Here is a 6,737-nt window from a genome sequence, read left to right as displayed (position 1 = left end):
GTCCTCACTAGCAGAGAGCTGTGGACAAGGAACCCGGAAGGCCAGAGCCAACCACTCACTGTCTAGTTGAGACAATGGTAGCTGAAGCAATTTCCACCTGTTAATCTTATGTAAATCCTTGCTGATTGGCTATTACTGGCTATGGGTGGATCCCAAACCTAAATAAAAGGGATTGCAAGGCCAGGGCAAAGGGAGTCCTCCCCCTTGAGTTGGGCTTCTGCCTGGCCCCCAATATTGCCAAATTATTATTTTCTAGTCTCTTTCATTTGTGTGCGGCCTCCTCCAGAAACCGAACCATGAACCTGAACCCTGAACCATTTGGGTCGTGAGGGAGACATTCGCAACTGGAGGCCAAAGGTGGGACACTCGCAGCACTTGCTAACATGCACACACCTACTAACCGATTGATGTCATAGCAAGTATTTGTGGCTGAAGAGATTTCACCTCTAACACCGGGCTCACCTCAAGAGTGTGCATCAGTCACAACCCCTGTGTGCTCAGGGGAAATGTATTCTGTATTCTCTCTTGTTCTTGAGAACATTATGGTTACTCTGAGCTCTTGGCAGTATCTGCATTCCTTTATCTCTGACTAGGGAATACACCTGACGCAGGTTTCATTCAGAGCACCCACTCTCAGGTAAAAATTGCTACCTCTGTCAGGGACATTGTGGTTGTCACATTATGCTGTAATGACTTGTTTCAGGTTCTAATTCACCAACTTACAAACCACTTGCTGTCCTCTGTTCTGGTTTATGATCTTTCAGTAAAGGTGTTTTTTTCTTTTGTACCTTTAATTTTGGGGGTTATATTCACTGCCTTGGATGACTAGAAAGGAAAGTTGTGATCTCTCAGCATGGAGAGGTGAACAGATATGATGGGGTCCCAAACTTTCTGCGCTTTTGCAGGCACATAATAATGGCAGAAAAGCACTGTTTGTCCCATATTGGCTTTTCTGAATTGCTGTCCAATGCCTTGAAAATTGTCTGCATGACTTTGTAGTTCTAATTTGCAGCCTGGTGCCTCTATTATTGCTGAAGTCAATGGTCACCCTGGAAAGGACGCCTTTGTTGTGTTTCTGTGGACAAAATTATTTATAGTCTCTTGTCACAGTGTGTATCACATAATTTTCAACAATGTTTAGGGGAATTCTTCCCCACATACTGGAAAGGAGCCATGTGACATGATGTATGAAATTTCATACCCTGGTGTCATCTTTTGTATGACTCTGAGATTTAAATGGAACCACCTCTAGGACATAATCACTTTACTCATAGTGAGTGGGAAAGATTGCATTAGATGAAAAGTGCCTCTTATGATTGTATTCCACAAATGATCAATGGTCTGTGGCTTTGTGATCTTTGCAGACAGACATTCTCAGGGCTTCCAAAACTTTCCTGTGGCTGAAGTCATTGGAAGAAAAAATAATCTCAAAATTTTTTGGATTCCCCTGGACCATCTTGGGCATTCACCTCAAGGTTTTCTGATCAGCAAGATCTCAAAGCTAGAGGAAGGATAATCCTGTACTCAATCCAAGGATGTGTCTTTGTAACCAGTCAACATCCTTGTTGATTCCGATGGCAATAGTCTTCACTGCTTGCAATATTTGCTGCCAATGAGGCAAGGCTGGTCCTCCCAGGAAATTAGGAGAGAGATGGTAGAGCCCATATAGGGTTGTCATTGTAATTTTCTAGCAAGACAGAGATATCTAGGTCTTCATTGGAAGCACTTTTTAAGGCTTTATTTAGGTATATTTATAACTGACAGGCAACAAAATACACTTTTCTAATGTGCACCATTTGTTGAGCTTGGACAAATGGATGAAACTGTGAAACCGTCACATGTGAAATAAATGTATCTCTCATCCATATACAGTTTAGGGCAAAAGCAGAGTTACAGAAGTGAGTTTATAAAACAAAGAGCTTATTCTCTATTTTAAATAAGTATTTTATATATTTAAAATATGCTCATTGATTTTTAAAAAAAGAAATGGAGAGAGAGAGAGAGAGAGAGAGAGAGAGAGAGAGAGAGAGAGGGAGATGAATGGTGATATAAGAAACATCAAATAGATGCCTCCTGTATGCCACGTACAGGGCATCCATCCAAGTATGTTCCCTTTTCTGGCATGGAATCAGTGACCTTTCATGGCAAGGCATGTTGATCAACCAACTTAAGTACAATGGCCAGGGAATAGTTTGTACTTCTATTATTATTTATTATTGAATCAATTTTCATACAACTCTAAAGCTACATTACTCCACCCTATATTTTCCTCCTGCCTTTTATAATCTGTCTTCTGCCTTCCTCACCCTAAATGCATTCATTGATTTTTCCTTCCTTTACAAGAGTAGTTCACATTTTTCATAAAATTTGAAACACTATAAGGTGTTCATTCTTTAACAATATTGGTCTCTGTCATGCTACACAGTTATTTTGAGATTGAACACTAATGCTTATGTGAAATGTTATTTTTTATTGCTGAGTAGTATTATGTTCTGTGTATTATCACTTTATTGATCTTTCTATGGTTTTTGTTATTTCCTGATTTAGGTTATTATAAATAAATTTTCTGGAAATACTGTGTTCAGTTCTTTATATAAATGTATGTTTTACTTATCTAAATGTTACAGTGTAGGTACGTGTTTTGCATATGACGATATGCAAAACTGTGATCTCAAATGCTCATTTCCTTTGCCTTCCCAGAAACACACACTAATGAAAATTCTACTTTTTCTTTATTCCTGTAAACACATGCTATCTTTAATATTTTTAAATTGTAGGCCCAAAAATCAGTATAAACTTGTTTTTTGTTAATGCATTTCCATAGGAAATTTTTAGGGTGAGCATTTCTTTATGCATTTATCTACACTGTCTTTATCTCTTTTATTGAAAGGTCTGGTCTGAAACTCTTGCAATTTTTAAAATGAATTCGGGATTTAATCAATAAGAGGACAGTTCTGAATCTAAGACATCTCTATTCACTTCACCTATTCCTTAAGGACTCAACTGATTTCTTTTCCTTTTGGAACTATATGTTTTGAATACTGGAAGGAAAATTATTTTTCTCACATTTTATCTTATGCACAATTTAATGCCCACTTGAATGATACACTTTTAAGTTAAATTTATGTTGCTAACATTCTCCACCATTTATTTCAAGTCAAAATATTCAATAGTAAATTAAGTGAAGTTAAGATTTGTACTATTTGTCAATGTTCCTGGTGGTAAATACTCTCATCATGATCAATTTCAAAATGACAAAATGTTGGCACAGAACATGAGCCTGCTAGGATATTTCAGTAGCACATCATTATATTTTATTTCCAACATGCTGATGTGGTAGGTACAAATATACTCGAGAACATTCATAATAAAATAGTAAAATAATGGGAAGTGGCAAGTTTTAATTATTTTTTTAAAACTTTGATGTAGGTATAATTGATTTAAATATACATTCAAAAATATAATTTTATTGATTTCAGTGAGGAAGGGAGGGAGGATATATATTTAGAGAGAAAGATGAATGATGAGAGAGAATCACTGATAGGCTGCCTCCTGCATGCACCACAATATGAATCCAGCCCACCACCTGAGCATGTGTCCTGACCAGGAATTGATCAGTGACCTATAGGGTCATAGGTTAACACTCAACCACTGAACCACACTTCCCCGCCTCTCCTAAGATTTTCAGGGATCCCACGCAACCTGCAACCAGGGTAGCAATGAGCAGTGGCAGCTCATCCTGGCCTAACCCCTGAATCTGCGTTCAAGGCCTCCTTTACTCTGAATGCCCCGTGAGCTAACAGCAGTTTCACTTTGGCTCATTAATTTCCCACAATGTTTCTAGAGAGTCAAAGGAGCCTGCTGTTTCCTGTTCTATCTCTCTGCTGTTTCCTGTGCTATCTTAAGGCCTACATTTTTTCATTATCCCCAGTTTCAATTAATGTACCCTCAAAATCTTCTGAACTCGTGCAGTGAAATATTTTCTTTTTCTTTTTTTTTTTTTTTTGAAATATTTTCTAACATAAAGTAATGAACTCTAACACTACAGACAAAGGTGAGGTCGACCTGCTCCACACTGCTTCCTGTTCCTAAACACAGTTATGCCTGGGACATCTTCTACAAAACAGACCAAGGCATGATTTTGCTTAGAGGACCTGGGAGAAAACGTGATGGTCTTCACTCAAATGGGTATTGTTGAATCAAATCAATTTTAACACTATTCTTTTTTCATTGATTTTTTTTTAGAGAGAGAAGGAGACAGAGAAACATCAATGATGAGAGAGAATCATTGATCAGCTCTCTCCTGCATGCCCCCTACAGGGATGGAGCTCTCCAACCTAGGCATGTGCCCTGACTTGGAATCCAACCAGAGATACCTTGTTTCATGGGTCCATGCCCAACCACTGAGCCATGCCATGTGGGCAAACTATCTTTTTTATTGTTGACTCTATTACAAATAGACCGAATTTCCCCCAACCTCATCCCCCTTTGCCTCCCTCTACCCTGCCCCCACCATTTCTAGGCACTCAGGACATTATTGTCTATGTCCATGGACTATGCATATATGTATATACTCTTTTTTTTTTGCTGCATTTCACTTTACTTTGCACAAAATGAATACAACCAATTGAATAAGCAGCTCCAGAACTGTTAGTGTTCATTAATCAAGAAGTAAATGATGTCAGAAGGAAAACTTTGCAATTCCTCCCACACACATATTGTAAAGACAACAAACTCCTAACATATGTGACACAGGCTGGTTTTGACACATAGAAAGCCTAAGCAAGTAGGGTGAGTACTGAATAGCCACATGGTCAGACCAGGAGCCTTGATCCATGAGCTAGACTACACCTAGCCTGTTATTCACGCTGCCCGCATATACATCTCTTCTGTGAAGTTCACTGTCCCTTGTCAGACTGAAATCCAAGCAGCTCCTCCCATTTTCAGGCTCATCATTTCCAAGGTGGACAATCCACACACAGAAATCCAGGCAGCTCAAATATGCTCGCTCAGCTTTGTTTTACATGACACCTCCACCAGCCAGGCTCCAGTTCAAATTCTGTACAGGAAGTTCCCGTTGTCGTCAAAGAACTCTCGCCTCCTCTGAACACCTTGCTGCTGAAGTTCTGCTCACCCAGTTCTCGTGCCTTCAATGCTTCCAGCTCCTTTGCACTTGGCAATCCACCTCTGTCAGTGCCTCTGGCACCCTCACCACCACTGATGGAGAACTTCTGCAGCTCTCTATGCTGACCTTGGGCTGCAGCAACAGGCACAAAGCTTTCCTTCTCCAGGCTCTGGACTCCTTTATTCCTTCCCTTCTGTCTCCTCGGTGTGTTTCTACTCTGAGTATTGGGTTCTGTCACTCTCAAAGCTGTGCTGTGACTGTGGCCTTGGGATGAGGCTTCAGCTCCTGACACAGGGCGGCCTGCAGAAAGCAGCTCCCAGGTATCCCCAGGGCCTGGAAGCTGGCGAGCGAGTGGGCAGGCCCAGCTTTCTGAAGGACTTTTTGATCCTGCTTCAGTTTCTTCTCCAATGTGGGTACAAACTTGCTTTTTATAACCCTTCTGATCACATTGGAGATAACATCCAAGCCTTCAGCCAATCTGGGAACTGAGCAGGACTCTGGAAATTCTTCATGTAAATACCGGATTTGCTCCCTGGCTTCCCTGGTCAGAGTCCTGGGCGGGGCCCCTCGTGGCTCCATTTGCCCCTGAATTTTCTGGAACAGGATGGCTTTTTTTCTGTCGTCTTGGGGTGCTGGGGGAGAGAACCAATGACAGAAGCTATGCGTGGGAGCAACATGGGTGGTTGAAGCCTCTGGACTAAATCAGGGAGCGCCCAGCCCTCCTCTCTTTGTTCATTGCCCCGGAAATCTAACACCCACAACAGCAGCCCCTGAGCAAGGCAAGCTGAGCTCTCTAAACGGCGATGACATACGTTCCCGGCGAAGGGACCCTGGTCCCAAAGGAGTGAACACCTGCTCCTGCGCCTCTGATCAGGGAAGAAGCAAGGCCCTGCTTCAGGCCGAGGGCCTGGGAAGGAGCCGGTACCTCTCCACCTCCTGAGGCTCCCGCTCCTCTGCATCCCAGTCGGAATCTGGTCCGGCTCGCGGCCGGTAGGTCCCGGACCTGCCACCCCTGTGTCCCGAACCCACTGCGAGTGACCACAGCACGGACTCGCGCCCTGAACAGGAGACTCAGAGCAAGTGCCTTATTGACCCAACTGCTTTCAGCCTGAAACCTATGTATATACTTTAAAAATATTTTTATTGATTTAAGAAAGAGGAAGGAAGGGGGGAGATAAATGAATCAATGATGAGAGAGAATCACTAATTATCTGCCTGTTACACGTCCCCACCCTCACCCAACTGAGAATTGAACCTAAAACCCATGCATGTTCCCTGACCAGGAGTAGAACCATGACCTCAAGGATCATAGGTCAGTGCGCAACCATTGAGCAACACCAGCCGGGCTATATTATATATTTTTTTAAAAAGTTAATATGTATTTTTGATCGTTGATAATATTATAGATATCTCCATTTTTTGCCTGTGCATATACATGTATTCTTTGCAGGATCTCTCCCGGTTCTCCCCACACCCCTCTCCTGGGAGATCTTCCAGTCTGTTCCAGTTAGCCAGGCCTCTGGCCCCATGTCCTCCTTCCCCAGGGCCACTTGCTGAACCACATCACCTTTATTCACCAATGTCATTGGCTGGGATGCTAGCCCTCCCCTTA

At 42.2% G+C, this 6,737-nt stretch overlaps 1 pseudogene across 1 annotated transcript; it reads right to left on the bottom strand.

Annotated features, from left to right (window-relative positions):
• Positions 1-5,052: 5,052 nt before the first annotated feature.
• LOC307094704 (neugrin-like) lies at positions 5,053-6,420 on the bottom strand (annotated as a pseudogene). The gene is made up of 3 exons: positions 6,406-6,420; positions 6,051-6,209; positions 5,053-5,757 (listed from the first exon to the last, which is right to left on the bottom strand). The product of its transcript is annotated as a neugrin-like (transcript).
• Between the last annotated feature and the right edge of the window lie 317 nt (positions 6,421-6,737).

The sequence above is a fragment of the Cnephaeus nilssonii genome (assembly GCF_951640355.1).
Source record: "Cnephaeus nilssonii genome assembly, chromosome: 23".
In the NCBI taxonomy this organism is placed as follows: domain Eukaryota; kingdom Metazoa; phylum Chordata; class Mammalia; order Chiroptera; family Vespertilionidae; genus Cnephaeus; species Cnephaeus nilssonii.
The sequence above is the reverse complement of the archived record's forward strand: the minus strand, read 5'-3'. Positions and strand labels throughout refer to the sequence as shown.